Genomic DNA, 22,791 nt, shown 5'->3' with positions numbered 1-22,791 from the left:
GAACATCAATAAGCTGCAAGTTATCCAAAATAACGCACTAAAAGCAGCTATGAACATCCCCAAACACAAGCACATCTCTGACGCCAGACGATCCTGTCAATGGCTATCCATACCTCAGAGAATCAAATATAAAACACTTTCTCTCACACACAAATGCTTATCCAAACCAAGCACCTAGATACCTCTCGGACAACTTCACGCACCACACCCCATCTCACCCAACTAGATCAGCCCAAACACACTGCCTAAATATCCCCATATTTAAGCTCCAAAAAGCAGGAGGTTCAAGCTTCCCTGTGCTTGCCGCTAAACTCTAGAACTCACTACCATTCGATCTCAGATCCGAACCATAATTTCACCGATTCAGACACAGTGCCAAAACCTGGCTTCTGGCCAAAGAAGTCTAAATCGACAATTTACTACTACACACATGTACTTACTGCCTGCACAAACTGTACAACATTTCTTGTAAATTATGTCATATTATGTATATTACCTGTAACTGTTTTATAATGTCTTGACTATCTGTATTGTTTACCTACTGACCATGCTTGTAACATTTTGGCTACGTTGTAACCATGCCAAGCGCCTGGATGCCCCATAATAAACTAAACTAATGGTGGTAGCCATTTTTATTAAACATAAAGACTGAACTGAGAGAGAGAATGTAGTACGGATGAAATGTGTTCGAATGACATAACGTTGGTGAAAAAAGAAAATGTATCTAAAAAGATTCAATATTCTTTTTTTTTGTACACACTAATTGAATACAATTTTTTATATATATATATATATATCACTAGCAAAAGTACACATTCTCCGAATGGGTTCTGTAGACAGACATGATAACACTCTCATTAATAGTTGAAAATGAATGATACCGTAAGTCGCTGTTCTGCCTTATCCAGTTCGTTGTGGTGCAAATATCTCAGAAATCGTGCATCTTGGGGCCTTCACAACACTTGCGCGATCTGAATGACACAAGGCCTAGTAATGTTGGTGTTTTTGTCCTCCTTTTGTTTCCCCGTCCTTGTCTTGTCGCGCCTAGAAACACCTGTGTACAGGTGCGTTATAAATTACATATGTCATATTGTAAACGTGGTTTGGAACCTTGAGTTTTGTTCCTCATGTCAGGACCGGTTGAGGAACAACATTATTTCTTTCCCTTTCCGGTGAACATGGTTAACGGCTTTGTCGGCAGGCACCATCTCTCACTAATCCTCTGGAAAAAATAATTTCACCTAATGCAGCAAACATTTTTGTTTCCCTTCCTGGCGAACATTGTTTACGGCATTGTAAAGCTTGTTTTGAAACACAATTTTCTTTGTTTCCCTTCCCGGTGAACATGGTTTAAGGCTTTGTCGGCAGGCACCATCTTGCACAAATCCTCTTGAAAAGTAATTTCCCTGAGGCAACAACAATGTGGACATTTCTGGAATTCTACCTGCCTTCACATTCTCCTCTCATGTCCATTCGCCTCTCGTTCATTTTTTGTTTCCATCCCAGTGAACATGGTTTACAGCTTCGTTGGCAGGCCACACACGCATTTTAACTTTTGCTTAAATCTGGGGAAAGGGGTGGGGTGTCCAAATGTCACGTAGCCAGTAGGGGCCTAACAGGTATCTATGCACAATTTGGTGCAGATTGGTTAAACGGTGTGGAATTATATAAGGAACAACGCTTCGCTAAGCCACAATTCCACAAACACATTTTGACTTTTGCTGAAATCCGGGGAAAGGGGTCGAGTGTCCAACTGTCACGTAGTCACTAATGTCCAAAGGGTCCTAATAGGTATCTATGCAAAAATTGGTGCAGATTGGTGAAATTGTATAAGTCACAAACCCACACACAACTTTTGACTTTTATATAATGTCGGAGAGCGGGGACGATGGTCCCAGGCTCCCAAGAGGATCCGGATGAGGCAGAGGCATAAGAGTGTGTTGTAGGTGCTTGGGGAGGTTATAGATGGCACCATCGATTGGATTGTCGACCACAACTGCAATTCTGCCATCACGTCCAACCGTGCTTATCCTTGGACTGACCACAACTGTATTCAATTTACCACCCCCACAGCTTCCAGCACTAAAACCACTACGTCTGCCCCTACCACATTAGCACGAAGTTAAAAAAAACTTACAACAGATAACATCCGTCTACATCTTAACACCCCATGCCTAGCACCTCCCTTCTCACAGGACCCTGTCATCCTAGCGGGTTAGAGACACCCTCTCCAAAGCAGTTAATTTTGTAGCACCTCTAGAATGTAAGAGAGAAAAAAAGTTGTTTCACTCAAACTCATAGTTCACAGATGAACTACAAACTCTGCGCTCAAACAAAAGACACGCTCTCAAAATGTGGCGAACCAACCCCTGTGACGCTACCAAAGACTGCTTCAAACTGGCTGCATTAACATACAAAGAAGCCATCTTCTCAGCAAAATCCAACTCTTTTAATCAGCGCATATCTAATGCGAACTCTCAAACTAAAGAACTATTCACCATATTTAAGGAACTCACAGCTCCTCCTTCTAGCACTGACGAAATTATTAAGGACGAAGCATGGTGCGGAAGTATCCAAGCTGCTATGCTTAATAAAATAGACCTCCTCCAAAAGAAAATCCAGGCTCACTATAATGCATTACAAAACCAAGATAGGCCCACACAAACCATGCCTGTTCACAAACCTCAACACCTCCCTAAATTCTCATTTAAAGACGTCACAGAATCTGAAGTCATAGACATTCTCAAACACCTCAAACCATCGCTTTGCAAGGGAGACATCTGCCCTCCAAAAATCATAAAAGACTGTGCCGAGGCCCTTGCACCTCTTCTCACGGCCTTCATCAACTCCTCATTTGCAACAGGCATCGTCCTTGCCAACCTCAAAGAGGCTTGGTAAAAAAACCCACGCTAGATCCGGCCCAGCCTAACAACTATCGGCCCATTACTACCGTCCTGTTTCTTCTTTAAATATTGGATAAAGCAGCTCATAACCAGTTCAAACTACACCTAGAGAATAATGCTGTACTAGGGAAAAGACAGTCAGGATTCCGCAAAGGGCGCGGCACCGAAACAGCACTATTGGACCTAAAAAAACAAATCACCTAAATCCTAGACAAAGGTAAACCTGCCCTCCTCCTACTCTTAGATCTATCGGCGGCCTTCGATTTGGTCGACCATAAAACTCTCACCACCCACCTCACTGAAGCAGCGCAATTTTCTAAACAAGCGACTTCCTGGATCTCTTCCTTCTTAGAAGGAAGAGCTATGAAAGTCTTCTCAAACATAGCTAATGCAGCACCCACGACCATTCATTGTGGAGTCCCACAGGGGTCTTGTACCGCACCAACGCTTTCCAATCTCTTTACAAAGCCCCTTTTTGCCAAGCTGGACGCAATTGGGATCGCATATACCAACTACGCGGACGATGCCCAAGTTCTCCTACCACTAACCGGCTCATACGACCAAGATGCGGCCGCAGTTAGCCAAATCTACGCCACCATCCAGGCTTGGATGGCAGAAAATGGTCTATGCCTCAATGGAGATAAGACTGAGATTCTCATCCTTGGTCAAAAAACCACACTGACCAAATTAGACTGTCTTTATACCAATTTTAACATTGACAACTCTATCATCCCTGCCCTTTCGTCCGTCAAGACACTAGGGGTTCACATTCATGCCACACTATCTACGGATAAGCAAGTCAACACCATAGCCTTGGTGTCTGCCTTAAGCACAAACTCATCAATGCCATTAAACCGTTCCTAACTTAGCCTAACTGCCTCTCAATTGCCAAAGCTACCATAGGTGCTAAGTTAGATTACTGCAACGCTCTTCTAGCAGGCACCTCCATAAAAAATGTAAATAGACTCCAAATCACCCAAAACAATGCGCTAAGAGCAGCACTTAGCATCCCAAGAAGAAGACACATCTCTCAAGCCAGTCAGTCAGTCCACTGGCTCCCAGTCAAAGACTGCATTACTGTTAAAACCCTCACAACAGCACACAAATGCATCAACTCTTCGGCACCTTCCTACCTATCAGAAACACTTACCAGAACCACTTCAGCAAGACCCATTAGAACAAACTACACCAATCAACTCACTATCCCACACGTCAACAGGGCCAAAGCAGGAGGGCTAGGCTTCCCCTACATAGCACCGAAGCTCTGGAACTCACTCCCTACCGCTCTCCGAGCTGAAACCTCACTCTCTGCCTTGCGAAGAAATCTGAAAACATCACTCTTTAACTAACCCCCCCATACTTGCCACTTCACACCCTCTACTTCTCCCCTCTCTCTAATGTTTATGTATTATCAAAAAGTCAAAATATATACATGCTGTCACTGTAACTAAGCTGAGCTCACCTTCTGTAACATGCGCCACAATGCCTAAGGGCTGCTGTGCGCTCTACAAATGTGAATAAATAAATAGAGGGCAGGGGGTGTCCATAGAAACTGCATTAAGGGCAGTTTATCATATGTCTGGATATAGATTGTGCTGAGAGTGAAATGCCATTGTAGACAATAGCCATTTTGAAATTGAGGCCTAGTGCTGCGCTGCAGCCAGGGCAGTAGGCCTGGGCAAAGAACATAGAAATAAGTGTGTGCATGCGGGTTCGGGTTGCAGCGTGGGCAGTAGTGAGAAAGACCAAACCTGCAGAGATTCATAAACCTCTCATTGTTTCATACTATTAGCACTTGTATCCCAGAAAGAATGTGCCCTGCAAGGTCATGAGGGGGCAGAGACCTGCCTGTGAAAAGTGATCCCACGAGAAGGAGGGCACAAGCCTCCGACATTCACTAGTCCAAACCCAATAGAGGCCCTGCACACTCTCGGCACCCGCATGCAAACAAGAGACCGGCATCCAAAAAAGTGACTGGTTCGATTACCTTTTTTCCTGGGCACCATCGTTAATGGGGCGATAGTGAACATACTGGTACCAGGTATGGTGTTCGTGGTGGTGATCTTCTGCATTTGCCAGATGGGACTTTGATGCTGTGCCAAAAATAGCTAGCAGTGCAATGATGATGGTTTTAATTGGGTTAAATGGCGCTCCTCGTGGTACAAAAGACAGCCAGGTACAAACGATTGCCCCACATGGTTGGGGTAGAGCAGCGCCTTCACTCCCAGACACGGTCACCATTCCCCCGCCAGGCCCCCAGAACTATGATGACCATTGGGTTGACCTAGCGGGAGATGGGGGAGGTGTATATACGGCATGTGTACCCCTGAGCAGTATGCGCAACCAGGGTAAAGTTTACAATCTGTGTGCAATGGATGGGTGCCCAAGAAGGGAACCTGGCCATACCATGCAGCTGAGAGGTTGGAGAGGGAGAAAATGGAGATAGAGGACAGAGAAAGGCTTACATGGCAGTTCATTAATGTGGGATTAACGAAAGGGGGTAATGTTGGGGAGCAGGAACGATCGCCCCTGGCCCCCAAGAGGTTCCGGATGAGGCAGAGGTATAAGAGTATGTTGTATGTGCTTGGGTAGGTTATAAGGGGAGGTGTGTCGATAGAAGCTGCGTTATAGGTAGCTTATCATATTGTATTTTATTTATTTCCATTTGTAGAGCGCGCCAAACCCGGAGGTATCTGGGCGCTAGGTACAGTGCATAGAAGAAATAGTCGCAGGTTACATTACGTAGATGAAATAGTCACAGTGCATGATATGGATGAGCAGGCATAGTCCATTATAACAATGACAGACATGACGCAGTTATGATATGATATGGCATTTATAATGCGCCAATACACAAGTGTTTCAAGGTGCAGTTAGTAGGGTGAGGCTAGGGGTCTTGTGTGAAGAGCCAGGTTTTCAGTTTTTTTACGGAAGGAATAAAGCGAGGGATCAGATCTTACTGATAGTGGTAGGGCATTCCATTGTTTGGCAGCCACTACTGAGAAGCTGCCGTTGCCTGATTTAGCCAGTTTGAATTTAGGCGTAATGAGGAGGTGGGAGGTGATGGCTAGGGTAGGGGTCTCAGACTGGGGTTTGGTGATTTTGTCAGTGTGGTGTTTGGGGTCTGTGTTGGAGATACACTTGTGTAATGGAGAGGGGCTTGAATTTGATACGGCTTGTGACAGGTAGCAGTGGGCGGAGCGTAGGGTGGCCACCTTTTTGATATCCTTTTGCGGGACACCTGCCCACAAGGCGGTGATGACGTCACAGCGCCATTCCCGTTTGGCCCGCCCCATTTGTAATTTAAATTTGTTAATGGCTCTTAACACCTGGCTTAATTGCAATGCAAATGGTTTGTTTTGGGAGGTGATGGTCACGTTTTTTAACTGCAAACATGACCATCACCACTCCAGTAACAAAGGGTTAGCATTGGAATGAAGACAGGTGTCAGATCGTTAGCAGCTCGACCTGCAGGCTCAAAAGGAGCTGGGGCTGTGGAGCCGCCTAGAGAAAGAAAGCAGCAGGTGGCAGCGCCGTGGTGTGTAGACGGCCACTTCAGTTTGCAGAGTGGCTGTGCTGGACGCAGGTTGTCCTGACTTGCTGTCTCCCGAGAGTCACACTCCAGGGTACAAAGCAAGTCGGGACAACCTGCATTCTGCACAGCCACTCTGCAAACTGTGAGACAGAATCCCCAATTACGGGACAATCCCGCAAAATACAGGACAGTTGGCCACCCTAGCCGAGCGTCTAGTGGCAGAGATATGTTCTTTTTTAGGAATGTTCAACGTTGCTCTAAGGGCGTTCTGAATGATTTGGAGTTTCTTGGTGTTGTGTGAAGAGGATCATGCGAATAGGACATTGCAGTAATCTAGTTTGGACAGGATTAGGGCTCTAGCTAGTGTGATGAAGTTGTCGGGAGTTAAGAATGGTTGGCATGTGTTGATAAACTTAGCTGTGTAGGCAGCTGCTGAGGCCGTTGCCCTAACTTGCCTTGTTAGGTAGAGCGAGGAGTCGAGATAGACCCCCAGGGTTTTAACTTCCTTCAGGACGGTGATAGGGTTTCCGTCAATAGTAAGAATTTGTAATCCCAGTGTAGTTTGTTGAGTCGGGCTTGGGCCCCTACCACTAGGAGCACTGTTTTATCGTCATTAAGACCTAGTTTTTTCATTTTTTATTTTTTTAAAACAATTTCTATTCAGCATATAACCATACATCTTTGCAAACCATTAATCACCACAAACTTACGCATACAGTCATATGCTTTTGTTTTATTTATTTTCTTCCCCTTCCTGTAACTCCCCCTCTGCCCCTCAACCAGGCCCACATCGCACCACACTTCTCCGCCTCCTACCCCACCAGTCCATACCACAGTATCACTCTACTTCTGGACTAACTTCCATCCTGACCGGCTTGGTCCAATACAGACAGAGCGGCCACCAGTTGTCTCCAGGCGTCTAGCTCCCTTCCTCTGGTGTTGGTGCCTTCCTCTCTGTGAAGCCTAGACCTTTCTCCCGCTGTCTTTAATTACTGCCGCCTTTCTGTGAAACATAGGCCTCTCTCCCCTTATCTAGGAGTCCCAAATCTTGGCATTTGATCACTGCCTGTCATTCTGTGAAGTCTAGGCTTTTCTCCTGTCATCTAGGTGTCAGGAATCGAGGTGTATAATTATTGCTTGGCATTCGCCAAAACCCAGATCCCTCTCCCACCCTCTAATATCATAAATCTAAGAGAACTATCTCATTGTAAACGACCTGTGAAACCTACTAACACAAAAGCTCACATTTCTGCATACTTAACTCACACAAAAATCCACACAACCACCTTCTCGCACAGCAAACCGCATGCACTTCACCACACCGCAACAACGCACCAAGAGCACATGAGGACTCACATCGATCCAATATTCACACCCAAGCTCAGTGCACGGTGAAAACCAAACTGAAGCTGCCAACAAGACACCACCTATCTCATTTTCCTACTCCCTCTTCACCCGACTACCCCCATCCCGCCTTCTTGTTTGCAGATCCGCGTGAGCGTCTAGGGACCAATTCCGTTGGTGACGGTGCTCAGTACAAATACCTTTAACATTAACATCCCATAAAAACCTGCCCCACTGCTATTAATAGAACCCCTCCCTGCTTCTGGTTCCAAGAAACAGAGTGCAAGGTACACACAGATAGGGGGTAAGGAGTCTGAAAATTCCCAGACAGAACTTTCCAAGGTCCCAATAGGCAGAAGGAGAAGCCCCTCCTTACAACCACCAAATCGAGAAAGAAGCCACATCATCGCTTTATAGTGAACTGGTGGCCACGCTACCCCCGAGTACAAGGGTGAAGCACACCAAACACAAGGAGGATGATGAAAATGTATCCTGACCCTCCCTATATCCCATAACAATACCTCCCCCTCAATGATCCAGAAGAAAAGAGTGACAAAGATAGCAAAAGAGAGAAAAAGCAAGAGGGCGATCAAGAAAGAGTGAGAAAAAAAGCAAATGAGAAAGACTGAAAGAAACAAAGAAAGAGCGAGAGAGAATAAGAGAGAAAGAGCAATAGAGAAAAAGAGAGACAGAGAGAGAAACACTACCAACATGAGCTGGGAGGCATTGAGTGGACACTGTTGGGACTTGCAAGACCAAAAAGCAAAAAAATAACACTTGCTCACTGCGATCCCAAGCCAGCGGTGCTCACTGAGAATCTGAGTCAGGCCTACTCACCGCGAACATAGCTCCTTTGCTGGGGGGCTCAATAATAGTGACTGCGGCCTGACAACGTCAGACAGACAGGGAAGAAATCAATTGCGAAGTGCACAAGTTGCAGTTGCAGGAAGGAGTCTGCGTTTTTTTCTGTCTGATGGAGCTCAGTGACTTCCATGCAAGGAGGAGCTATGTGACCTGCCTTTATAACCCACAAAGATGCGTGAAGTGCACAAGTTAAGTGCAGTTGCAGCAGTTACAGCGGTTTGCTCCGGGGTAGCTACTAAAGCATTTAAGGTAAGTGGATTATATCATCTAAGAATTTAACTTACATAACACAAGACTCAACTACTGATTACAAATGTACAACTTTAGAAGCAAAGCAACTTCTCAACAAAGTCTTTCTTTGGAGAATAAAACACCTCTTTCCACCACCCAATATTTGTAAGCAAACAGGCCCAATCTGCAGCTTTGTCAAAAGTGCCAGAGCTGGCCTCAACGACAAAAATCAATCACTTTTTTTGTTATAAGTCTCAAATCCCCTCCAATTTACGCACCATTCAACCTTTTTCTGGTGCGAACGAGTCAAGAAACATGAACCATAAAGACTGATGGGGACATGCTAAATGCAACCAAAATGATTTCAGCTACCTCCGCAATCACATTCTCTCCTACTCTTACACAGCTTTAGGATCTCACTGACTGTGATGAGCAACTATTTGACTCAGTGATTCAAAAGAAAGGTCTCCAGCCCTTTTCCAAGAACATCACAATGAGTCCCATATATCTTTTGATAGCAATGATAATTCTTTATGTGAGATGTTAGAACATCGTAGGGACCATGTGAAACAGGGCCCTAGTACGTTCACTGCATTACACTTTGTCCTGTCCTCACTATTAAAACTGACAATATATTCACGGAACTGAAAATCTACAATACTACAGTTGGCAAAATAGAACATCGCATTGAATACTGTGAAAAACTGCCTGTGGAAGTTCAGGATTCCTTTTTAGGAGAGAGACAAAACATTGATGACTTTTTTCCGGGAGTTAGGTTCTAAGTCTACTATAAAAACACCAGCATGCCAAACAATGGTTTGGATCAAGCGATCTCAGTGAAAAATATATCAGTCTCTGAAGTAACTGTTAAAATGGATTTCTAAACTCTGATCTGGTGAACAGAAGTTTAGGAGGCCACCCTTGTTAGTGAAACGGGACATTTCCAGGAAGATAGCCAGACCAATGTACTGTAGCTTGGAGAGAAGTCAGTGCTAAGTATCAAGGGGAGTGAGGATGATCCAATGGGCCTCATTACGAGTCAGGCGTTAAGGGGTTAACGGCGCCGTAAACGGCGCCGACCCTTAACGCCTGATTACAAGGTCTCTTAGCGCCATGGTGATTTTAACGCCTGCTTTTTGCAGGCGTTAAAATCCATGGCGCTAAGGGACCATGGTGCTAATTACGCCACCGTAATTTACGGTGGCGTAATTAGCGCCTTCCCCACTCCCATTATGCCCTATGGGGCAAAAATGGGAATGGGGAAGGGTAAAATGGGAAATGGGGATTTACCGCCCCACTCACCTTGGAATGGGGCGGTAAATCCGCCATCCACCATGGTGTAAACATAGTTTACACCATGGTGGTAAGGGTGCAACCCAGGCAGTTAATTTACCGCCTGGGTCGTAATGAGGCTCAATGTCTTTGATGAGCACACACAGTGAAACACCAAGATTACCATTAGACAGAAGTATACAAAAATATACAATTTATTAGGCCCAAGAATAAACACAAGTGAATAATGAAAAGCAATTGCAAAATACCACTCACGCACACACTATGTAAAATATATATAGAGTCACTGGAATCAATGCGATAAAGTTAGAAACTCCACCAATACATGCAAAGGAAAAAGGTTGACAATCTTTAGGGCATAGACAAACTTTAGAAAAGGAAAACTCTAGGGGGGGCGCTGTTGCGCACGTTCGGAAATGGCTGCCTGATCAGAACGCTCCGGCCAGAGAATCATCCGTTGACTAAATTGATCCTGTTTCGGAGCCCACAACGGGGAGCTGAGCACACCGAAACATGTGTCAAGGGTAGCAGCATCTGTACTGAAAATCCTGGAACGAGCGGGGCCTTGGTTGCGGAGATACACGGCTCTGCGGTTCCAGTGGGGTGGAGTTGTGGCGCGCGCCGACCCCGGGAACCAGAAGAATACTACTGGGAACCGCTGACACTCTAGCGAAAGGGCCATAGAGAGCGAAGCCCGCGAAAAACGACCGGAGCTGCGGCGAAGCAACCCAACTTGAGCGGCCAGCTCCCCTCTCCCTCTCATACCTACACCAGACCCAGCCACGGAGAAACGGTCTAACGTCGCGATTACCCGATGAGCGGCGGCTCCAACACCGAGCTGCTGGAAACCTGCGGCTAGAGGCGAGGCAGACCCTGCCCTCACGACACACAACTCAGGCAAGGCCGGCCCCTTGCGCGGACACCCCGCGCAGCCCCTAAGGCCCCCGCTTGACTGTTGGAGCTGTACGGCGAGCCAAGTGACGGCTAAACAGCCTAACTCCCTGCGGGAGTGCGACAAGGTAGCAGGGGTGCAGAGGTCCCTACGAACTCTACGCAGAGGGCTGGCCTGTGATGCGGACACATTGAGGGGACAAGGTGAGGCGGATATATCCCTGACTAACTCTCCCAGCGACCCCGGTGTATGGGTCATTGAGCCATGGCTGCGTTTGAAGATACACGTGTGGACCTCGAAGTACCGGGGCTACCTGAACACCCGAAACCACAGGTCAGTGAACTGTCGACTACAGGGGCATGGGGAACACGAGGAAGCAAGACAAGATGGCCGATGGAGTAGGAGCTAAGAAGAAAGGGCCAATGGACTTGTATACTAGCGGCCAGGCGGGGGGCAGCGAGATGGAACCGCCACCGACAACTAATCCTGTGACGAGTGCGGAGAACGGAGCCAGGGTTGAATACTTGGACCAATATAGTCCAAAGTGGCTTTTTGTCCCTGAATGTGAAACTGGACGACATCGTAACGACCATAGGGACTCTGAAAACCAGAGTTGATAAACAAGACCTGAGATTAACAGAGGCAGAGAATAGGCTTGGAACAACGGAAGACACAGTCGCACGACATGACCAAGATATTGCCCAGCTCAGGGAGAACTTGAGTAGGCTGCAGAACAAATGTGAGGATTTGGAATTACGCTCAAGAATGAACAACGTACGCATAGTTGGGGTTCCGGAGTCATTCGGCAAAGACAAAATGGAAACACGAGTTGAGGCACTTCTCCAAACCCTTTTTGGAGCAAACTCCCTCTCCGATCACTTCTTAGTTGAATGTGCACACCGCACACTGGCCCCGGTGCCGAAACCTGGAGCTGCGCCCCGCACGATAATTGCAAGAATGCTCAATTATAGGGACAGAGACACGATCCTTCGACTGGCACGGGAGCATGGGACACCGTATACACATTTACTCGGATTTTGCCACTGGAGTCCAGGCGAGTCGTAGGTCATATGAGCCAGTTAAAAAACTTCTAAGAGCAAGACAAGTCCCATATGCATTAATATTCCCAGCCAAGTTATGGATCCAATACGGAGGAAGGGCACACTTCTTCGAGACGCCGGCTGCAGCCCAGGCCTATGTGGAGGCCACCATTCCGCTGCCTCCTAAAGGTCGCGGACCGGACCAGAACGGGAGACACCCTCCTGCAGATGCAGACTGAAACCCAGCTACGTAACCCAACACATGCAAGTATCATTCTGGTTTTGGTACTGCTTGGCCCCCATGAGGGCTCCAAGTACTGAGAAGCGGGCCGTGAGCCGGTCGGGTAGCCTCGTGATGCAACGTAGTACCCTCAGGAATGTTCCTAACAGTTGTCGGGGTACATCGTCAAGTTGGGGCAGATGATGTGGGTGGAGGGAGGGGTGGGGAGAGTGGGGATGTTTTATACAATTGCAACCACCTAGACGAGTTTAAGTCTCGGGGAATAGCAAGTATGTTTGAAAGTTGTATGTTATCTGAAACATGGTCTCGCAGGCGCCAACGCCACTCAGATGTTAATAAATTGCATAATTATGGTCGATACAGTAAAGGAAACTACAATATGTTCGCATGGAAAATGGGTGATGGGTTAAAAATAAGACTAATGTCATGGAATGTCCGAGGCCTAAACAATGCAATGAAAGCCAGGAAGGTAGGCAACTATGTCACCAGGCATGGGCCACACATACTGATGGTGCAAGAAACGCACGCACAGAAATTGGTTAATGAGAACTTACTAGCTAAATGGGGTAAACTGCGATACTATACCAATTACTCCTCACAGTCCAGAGGCGTGTGCACCCTCATACACCACTCACTGGGCTTTCTTGCAAGGGCCACTTAGCGGACCCAATGGGAAGGTATGTGCTGGTCTGGGGGGAAATCGCGGGGAAACAAATAACCTTGGTGAATACCTATGGCCCCAACTTAGACAATCCTGATTGTTTACCTGCAAATGCTTGAGATCCTTGCTAATCATGATGTGACCACTGTTATATGGGGGGGAGACTTCAATGTTGCGATAGACCAGGCCCTGGATAGATCTTCCAAAGGGAACAGGCCACCTCCCAGAGTAGCATTGACCTTGAAACAGATCCTCTCGCAATTGTCCCTGATTGATGCCTGGAGGGTACTCCATCCAACCAGCAAACAATATATATTCTACTCTTCTGTGCATGACAGTGAGTCACGTATAGACTATTGGTTTGTGTCCTCAGACATGGCACCAGCGCTGCAAAATTGTGATATCCTGCCCCGTACGCTATCGGACCACTCCCTGGTCATACTGGAGATTATACCGGCGCGAAGGTGGAGGATGCCTAGAGGTATACTTAGGGACCCAAATGTTGTTGAAACCCTGCATGAGGAAATCGCTAACTTCTTTACAGACAATGTTGGGTAGGTAGCCCAGATATCAACAGTATGGGAAGCATTTAAAGTCTGGGCGAGAGGGGCCTTGATGTCCAAAACCACTGGTCTATTGAGGGGCATACGCACGGAACTGAAGTGGGTGGAGAGGGAATTGAATGAACTGGAAGAAACTTATAGCCACACACATAGCGGAGACACACTGGCCAAAATACATAAACTCCTTAGAGATTTCGACAAGTTAGCAAAGCGGGAAATACAATACATGGCAGCCCCGACCCGGGCGTGCAGATATGGTGAGGGTAATAAAGCAGGGAAAATGTTGGCCAACTTGGGCAAACATGAGAAACAAGCCATCCCGATTGCCACGATCCAAACGGCGCAGAATGAAATAATCACGAACGAACAAGGAATTAATGACAAATTCGTTAAATATTTAAAAAAATCTCTATATGAACAGAGATAGGAAATCCCCTTCTGAGATCAGACACTACCTCGCTGCGCTAGACCTCCCCAAGCTCCCAGTGGAGAGCAAATTGATACTAGAGCAGCCCGTTACAGCAAAAGAGCTTACCGAGGCAATCAAGGAGCTCACATCTGGCAAAGCGCCGGGGTCAGATGGACTGAGCGCTGAATTTTATAAAGAGTTTCGGGAGGAGCTGGTCCCGGTGATGTTGGAACTATGGGAGGAGGCCCTGGGTAAGCTAATACTGCCCCCCACAATGCGAGAGGCTATAATTATGGTATTGCCTAAACCGAGACGCCCGCCACAAGATATGGCATCGTATAGACCCTTATCCCTGATAAATGTGGATGCTCTTTGAGCAAAAGACTTTCCTGTGCTGACACCAGTGATTCTGGACACTTTTGGACGCTGCAAGGCGAACTTCTGTTCGAGCTGCAAAAACACTCGCAGCTCGCTGCTTCGTTCCCTGGAGGGGGCGGAGCCTGTTTGAGCTCACGTGAAGGGTCACGTGATCAGCACACCAGTGAAAACGCACCTGCGTTCACCCTCGCGGCGTTGAGCCCTGCAGGGGTAGAGGGCATTGGCTGTTGTGCGGCTGTTAGGCGCTGGAGGCGCCTGATACGTATAGGGGAGACTGCGGAGAAACCATCTCTTTGATCCCTGAAACCCTCCACGAAAGAAAGCCCAACTCTCCGACACTCAATATTGAATCCGCGCAAAAGACACACAAACTTGGCAAGTGCAGCCAAGACCGCCCTTAGCCGCTCCATGCCGGACGCTGGAAACACACCGAGCAAGAAGTCAGGGCCTCAGACTCGAAATAAACAAGCGATGCAACCCATGAATGTATCGGCTAACACTTCAATGACAACGCCCTCAAAAATTGTTCTATTAACATTAAATAATTTAAAATCCCTCTCACAGTCAATATGTGAGTCAAATGAGAATAATTGCTCTCCCATGTCGCCTGAGGCATTCTTTTCACCATTTGAACTTATAGATGCCGATTTGATGGCAACCGTACATGTTGACTCGACTCAAATCAGCGGCGAAAAAGCTAACATGACACACATGTCATTGCACGACTGTCTGGAAGCAATTACCTGTGATCAGAATGGCATACCTATTCCATTAGAGTCTGAGTACACGGCAGCATCCCAAACTACAGCTGGCGAACAAAACGAGAGTCAAATTGTCGATGTAGACCCGGATATCCAACAAAGTCGCCAATCTGTTAAAATGAATAACAACAATTTAGAGGTGGGTGAGGCGAATAGTAGCGAAATTGAAAGCACTCATGATCTCCCACGAGCCTCGATAAATGCCACCACGAGAAATCTGCATCAGATACAATTTCATGCAACCCATGGAGGGTCAGCACCACCTGGAGGGAAAGTAAGACGTTTTCATCCTATGCCAATTGCAAAGCGGCCTGAAAGAGCCTCAAACCAAATCCTTATTGCTCCACCAATGCTTGTAAAAGAAAACAGCATCACAAAAACGCAGGCCAAACAGGGCAACACATTTTATGAAAAAAACCTACATGGCTCGATGTTGCCCGCTGCAGGCACCCTGCCACAGCCGCCTGCAAGCTGTGCTCGGAGCTTAGATGGCAACATGCAAGTTAGTGAAATACCACATCACCTGCATACCGCTTCCGAGCAAGACCTCCATCGAAATTTAAAGTCACTAAACACAGCTGCTACAGCTTTGAGGGCACTCATGTCTTCATGTCGAGACAAAGATATTGTCGTAAGCACACAAACCACAACAAGAAACACTGCCAAAGGAGTAATGTCGGATCCAATCCTTGAAACAGCGAAACCATTCACAAGCACTCCTTTAGCATCTACAAGGAAAAGTAAAAATAACAAGGACTTTGATTCTTTGCGAAAAGCTGATCCGACTCCTGAAATGAGTGCGCAAGCAAAGGACGTATCGTGCCTCTCAGCAAGCGGTGCCTAGACCATTGGACAAACGCCAGCAAAAGCCAGCATCTCGTCGGCCGCAGCAATGCAAATACATAACAATGTTCTAGCGGCATCCTCTTTAGCCATGATTCCATTTATTAAACTTTACGAAGTCCTAAGCGAACGGTTACAGGACCAAGGTGCCATGCTGTCGAACTTAATTCAGAAAATGGAAGAAATGGAAAAGTCCAATATAAACTTAAAGGAAAAAATACAGGCTGAGGCCGAACGATCAACATCATGGCATCAAAGACAACATGACCAGGCTGCTCACAACAGCACTCAAATGGAGAAACTTGTAGATGGTCTGATTAATGCCCTAAATACAATGCAAAACTGTCAGTCATGTGACGCGCAAGGATGAGAGCTCAAACATTAGTACAAAGAACACTAAAACTTTACCACGACATCGGATGAAATCTCCGTAAAACATGGTCAAGTCATAATGGAGATCGAGAGTGCGACACTACCAGAAGTTATTGGATGTCGCCAAATAGCCACCAATACAACAACGACAAAAGAATTAAAGTCTCAGAACATTGGTCGGGACGCTGCGACTGATCCTGGTAAAACAACTCAATCTGGTACCCATGGAAGCGGATCAATGGACAACAGTACAAAAGATGTTACCGTTGAACCGCACCAAAATGATCTACAAGTGAAAGTTGCCTTACCGGGATGTCATTTCTCTTCATTTGGCATCTTTTCAGGCTCTGCAAAACCAACTGCTACCACATCTACTGTAGATGTAATCAAATCTCTTGATAAAAAAGAAAGTGGGACAACAACTAATGTTGCAAAAAAACTTCCAAAAGAGCAGGCTCTTCTAAGAAAAAAGAATGAATAAGAAACCTATCAACTCCGCCACGTCTGAGTCTGTTTAAACGTAATAACAATTTAAACAAGAAGATTTCTGATCCTGTTGCAAACCTAGCTATTCCAGTGTCCTTGTCTAAAGGAATTCACAAACCATCTTCGAAACGAAGAATCATCATCTCTGACTCTGAGACTAGCTACACTACAATCGTATCCACTTCAATCGATTTATGTGATCTGTCCACATATTCGATTGGCGAGGAACTGCCTGATGAATGCAGGTTACCGGGCACGAAAGAGTCCTCTGGACTGACTCTAGCACAGGCCGTAAAACAACGGAAAGGTAAACAAGAAAAAACTGTGTCACAAGAAAAGCATCCAAGTTTTGGGGGCTCTGCTAATTCCACTCAGGATCATACGGGGGATAAACAGTTGAATCCAAAATTCACATCCAACCAACAAACTCAACGGGTCCACTTTAAAAGTAAAGTACACAAGACTACACATACTGGAATTTCAAGCGGATGTCGTAAATTATGTCTGCAAAATGTACAATGCGATGATGCTGAGGTTAACCTCAACAGGACAAATATTATGAAACTGTTCAAATGTGTGCCGTCGTTACGCACAATCGTTTCAGATGACATACGCATTGTTGAGTATTCGACCGAAAAAAACTCAGACCAGGTCCTATTACACATCAACTCTGCAAGCGTGCGTAGCACGCTCTTAAAGGCTGTTGATGAACTGCTATTCTTTGGGTTTGAAATCTCTCCGGAACCGGATCAAGACGAGTCAATTCGAGTTGAAAGATCAAACATGGGGAAAAAACAATCTAACCTAATTGATTCGGATACACTAAGACAGTCAATGAGTATCACTATGTCCTCAAGTCCAGGATAGTCCTCAAAAAGAAATATTACATCGAAAAAATATAACCAAAATCAAACAAGGTGTAACGCTCACCTGACTCCCACAGAGGCGCTGACCAGAACTAGAATGAAGTTGCTTCTTCCGGTGAGGCGCTGGACTCAGAGTATGGCAGGGCCGGTTCTTCTGTATGTGAAAAGGGAGGGGCGTTAATGATCTGCGGGGCAATGTGCAGCTTCCCACTCCCTTCACCTCCTGAACGAACCCCCTTTCTGTAATTCGCCTAGAATCTCACCTTTGGTTTTGTGATGGCGAACTCTCCTTCCTGCTTCTGGTGCAGGGGCACGTTGAAACCCAGTTAATTCACTGGATTCACTCTCATACATCCATGTTGGTTCTGCTAATGTCCGAGAATAATAAGTCTCTATTGTCTTTCTTTCAGGTGCAGAACGTGGATCCCGAGAAGAGCGATGAAAACGATGAAGAATGCTCAGGTTAGTGTTCAAAGAACGTTTTTCCTCTGAGTGCAATATTAAACGCTAATGCAGATGTCATTTTCCCCATAGGGGCCGGGGTCAGAATGCTGAACGAGCATAGACCCGAAACGAGAGGTAAGTTCCGGTAAGTCTTTAATGAGAGTCTTTATTATGTCTTTTCATTCTCTCATTAATTCCGCTGTCTTTCTTTTCCCCTTAGGGGCCGGGGTCTGCAGGTGCCAGTATGCGGCAGAGACCCGAAATGAAGTATGACCCAAATAGGTAAGTCTAAATGGAAGCTCTGGCTTTCCTTATGCTCTTCTCACTCTCACCTTTGTTTTCTGTCTTTTTTCCCCAGGTGCCGGGTTGATGCAGCGAATCCGGACGAGCGCCGCTGGCAATGGAGGCTGGCAGCAAGGTGAGTGAAATGCGGCGCGGCAGCGACGGGTGAGTTGACCTTTTAAAATGAAAGTCTTTCCTTTTCAGGATCGCCGACGGGACGACTCTTGGACGAGGTTGAAACAGGTAAGGGCTCTTCTTTTGTCCAATTCTTTCTCCTTCTCCACATGCAGGTGTTTCTGGATGCAGGCGGGCGTGGCAGAAGTCAAGAAGCAGGAGCAGGCACGGTGAGCGTCCAGCTGCTAGATGCAGAACAACGCGAAGCACGTGTGGCAGTCCGGGCGTGGTTTAAATAGCCTTGGAAGAAGTTCCAGGTAAGTATTCTTCCACGGTCCCCACCCAAGTAAAATAGTTCCTTTTAATAAAGTAGTCCCTCCTAAGCCTCATTTGGCTTGAGGCTTTATGCAGCATGGTCTGCGTCAGGTAAGTGCACCAAACACCTTCTTTTATGAGCCTGGCGCCTTTGGCGCCAGGACTGATGTCCAATATGAGCCTGGCGCCAAAGGCGCCAGGACAAAGTCCAAAGAGCCCCTATTAGGGGCCGCTGGGTTTTTTCCCCGAGGGCATGATGCCTGCTTCCGGGGGTGCTGGGCCTGTCCCGGTGCTCTGGGGGCAGGCATCATGACACAAGGACACATCATTAGCCATGACTAGCTACAAGGGGAAAGCCGACGGTACTTCTATCCTGGAACACACGTGGCTATAAGCATCTATTTAATGATTTTGAGACACCACTTGAAAATATCTTCATCATTTGCTTGCAGGAAACATGGCTATGCACACCTCCTATTTGTGATGGATTCACTGTTCTATTAAATACAGCAGTCAAAAACACTAAAGGTCGCCCAAGCTCGGGCTTAATTACACTAGTAAGAATAACTCAATCTTGGTCATCTCCGATATCACTAAACCCAAATCCGTACGTACAAGGAACTATCATACATACTTTGGAAAAAAATACCACAAAGAAACTTCATTTACTAATTATAAACATCTATTGGAACCCACTAAAGATCAGCACAGATGGCATAATTTCGGCAATATCACTACTAATTGATGACGCAATGTTAGCCTACAACAACCTAACAATTATCTGTTGTGGCGATATGAACTGTACGTGGTTCCAGCAAAATCACTCGTCGCAACAGTACCAGCAACTCGAAAACGAGGCGCTCGATGAAAGAGCAAAAAGATGGCAAACCGCCATGAGTGTCCGCGATCTTGTAATGTTAAATGGAAACGTCAAAGGAGATGTGCCTGCCAAACCAACTTGGTATCGAGATGCCTCACATAGCATTCTTGACTATATTTGGCTCTCGAGGTACCAGGTGCCTAAGCTAGTGGATCTGCAAATAAAGCAAATGAACTATAGTGATCACAACCTTCTTCAACTACGCATCAAGATGAACACGAACTTGCAAACAAATTAATTCAAAGCTTCACTAGAAACTAATTGTCGCAGAAATCGCCTACGACTAAAAAGCAATCAAATTCAACGAATCGGGGAGAAATTAATGATGGAGCCAGGTAATCAAAGACCTGATTATATTCCATTGTTGACAGATTTTACCATTCCTGGAAAAAACTCATCAAATCTTGGTCAGACTCATCGCCATATATATTGCAAGGTATTACATGAAGCAAAAAAGGCCTTGCGGAAAGATTTGAGATTGATAAAGAAGTGAAATTCCAAGTTGGACGCCCAAAAAGAACTAAAGACACGACGCATGATGTACCGAAATTGGACAAAGTCACATGCAGCCATAATAGAGCAAGATTGTGCAGAGCATATTCTACAATTAATTATGACTAAAAATACACGTGACATATGGAAAATCCTGAATATGGATCTCTCTAATTGCAACTCAATCCCAATAAACACCATAACAGGCGACGTTTGGAATAGGCACTTCTCTCTGGTGTTCAAAAAACCGGAATCTGAGATCCCAACACCAAAGCGCTCTGCTGATACTCAATGGGATGTGCAGATGGACCATGAGGAAATCGTCCGTGCTATCAGCGCTCTAAAGATCTCACGTGCTGCTGGACCCGACTTGATTTCAAATATCGATCTAAAGAAACATCCAAACGAATGGGCTGACTTCATTGGTAAGCTATTCATAAAAATCAGTCGGTCCAAAGAATTGCCTGAATCTTGGACATCCGCGATTGTAGTGCCAATCCACAAGCGAGGCAGTTGGGACGATCCAAACAACTATCGCCCAATTGCCTTGCTCGACACCATTGGAAAGAGCTTTGGGTCGAATTTACGTATCAAACTTGCAAAATGGGCCGAGATGTCACAGATCAATGACATACGGCAAACTGGATTTACGAAAGGGACCGGAGTCGACGTAAATCTGCTCATTCTTACGATTCTAAAGCTGGAAACCTTAAATAAAAATGGCAAGATTCACCTAGCTTTCATCGATATGAAACAAGCTTTCGATGGTGTGAATCAAAGCTTATTATGGGAAAAATTGTCAAAATGGCTATGTCCGGCATCCATTTTAGAGCCTATCCTTGCTCTACATGAAAACACTTCAATCAAAGTCCGGCTAAACAACAGCGGATTGTCATCCAATGCTATAGCTACCCACAAGGGTGTTAAGCAAGGTTGTCCTCTAGCTGCAGAATTATTCAAACTATTTCTAGCAGATCTGCCAATCTACCTGAACTTCTCACCAAAAATAAATCAAATAGCAATTAATTGTATAGTCTACGCGGATGACCTGGTTCTGATAGACAGAACCCAAATTGGTCTACAACGTCTCTTACTAGGCTTGAAATCCTATATGGGCATAAACCAATTGGAAATAAACTCACATAAAACTAAGATCATGTCCATTGGAAATATTAGAAGCAAAAAAGATAAAGGTTTCGGGTGGAAAATCGAAGAAATTAACTTAACATCTGTCGACTCAATAAAATACTTGGGGATACAATTTAACAATTCCGCTTGCGAACAACAATGGGCTGCAGAACTAACATCCAAAATGTCGAAGTTAGCAATACAAGCTGTAAAAATCAATACAAAGTTTGGAAAAGTTTCAATGGAACCCGTACTCAAATTCTACTTACAAAAAGTAACCCCAATAATAATCTTTGGGGCTGAGGCAGGTTGGAATATAAGCGTGCAAACTTGGCATGCTTTGGAAGGACACTTTTGGCGGAAAGTCCTGCAGCTGCCACAGGCAACACCACTATCTAGTCTGCGACAAGAACTAGCAATTAACTCCCTTCATATGAGAGTGGTCTGGAACTCAATCTTAACAATGCGAAAAATGACCCTCGATTCACCGGCACCGGCTTACAAAATCTTTGCCAAAAATGGCAACTAAAAAAAAAGCGACCTTCTCAATCTATGGTTTCACAAACTGTTGGCTTTTCTTACAGCCGCACAAATAAGTAATCCAGAACTGCTGAATTGCCCACAGCTTGCAAAAAAGAAATTTGAACACTGGGCATGGATCGTTACCAATGAAGCAATGTCAAAATTAAAATCAATAGAGGAAATGAGAGGCGTGCACAGGAAATTAAACGAACCAGCGCAATAATTATTGCACTGTCCATCTCGTCATCACCGAACCCAATTCTTAAGGTTTCGAGTCAATGCTTTAAAAACGAAAGGAATTCTTTGGCAAAGAAAGGATAAATCTATTGACGATAATCTCTGTCGTTTCTGCAAACAGTCAATTGAAACAGTCAAACATCTGCTATTCGAATGCACTCAAACTGTCAGACAACGCTCACTACATCTAGGAAATTTTGCACCACTAGATGAAGAAATGGAGCGGTGGTGGGGGCGGATCATTTCAGGAAGCAACATAAGACTTGTATGTGCGACCGTGAACTACTTTGACTCGATTCTAAAAATAGACTCTCTTAACTAGAATTACCAGCGAGAGTCTGTTCTAGAAGACTGGTGGAATCTATTTCTTGTCTATGAAGTGATCTCTTTCTGTTGAAACAAAAGTTTGTCTCTTGAATTCAAACTGAAGTTTTTTCAATAAAAATAAAAAAATAATAAAATAAATGTGGATGCTAAGATATTTGCGAAGGTGCTAGCGAACCGCATGCTACCCTTTACATCCACGCTGGTACATGCAGACCAAAGTGGGTTTATTCCCCAAAGGTCCACTGCCTTAAACCTGCGTAGGTTATTCGGCATAATGCCACAAATTAACCCAAACAAACAAGCTGTGGCGGTGTCTCTTGATGCTGAAAAAGCGTTTGACTCAGTCTCCTGGGAATACCTCTTCTTGG

At 45.5% G+C, this 22,791-nt stretch overlaps 1 protein-coding gene across 5 annotated transcripts in view; it reads left to right on the top strand.

Annotated features, from left to right (window-relative positions):
• Positions 1-22,791, top strand: part of LOC138472640 (putative 4,5-dihydroxyphthalate dehydrogenase) — a 2,792,617-nt gene that overhangs the window by 331,512 nt on the left and 2,438,314 nt on the right. The gene's annotated exons all lie outside the window — the stretch shown is intronic.

This window comes from Ambystoma mexicanum, chromosome 8 (assembly GCF_040938575.1).
Source record: "Ambystoma mexicanum isolate Mex_15411 chromosome 8, UKY_AmexF1_1, whole genome shotgun sequence".
In the NCBI taxonomy this organism is placed as follows: Eukaryota; Metazoa; Chordata; class Amphibia; order Caudata; family Ambystomatidae; genus Ambystoma; species Ambystoma mexicanum.
The sequence above is the reverse complement of the archived record's forward strand: the minus strand, read 5'-3'. Positions and strand labels throughout refer to the sequence as shown.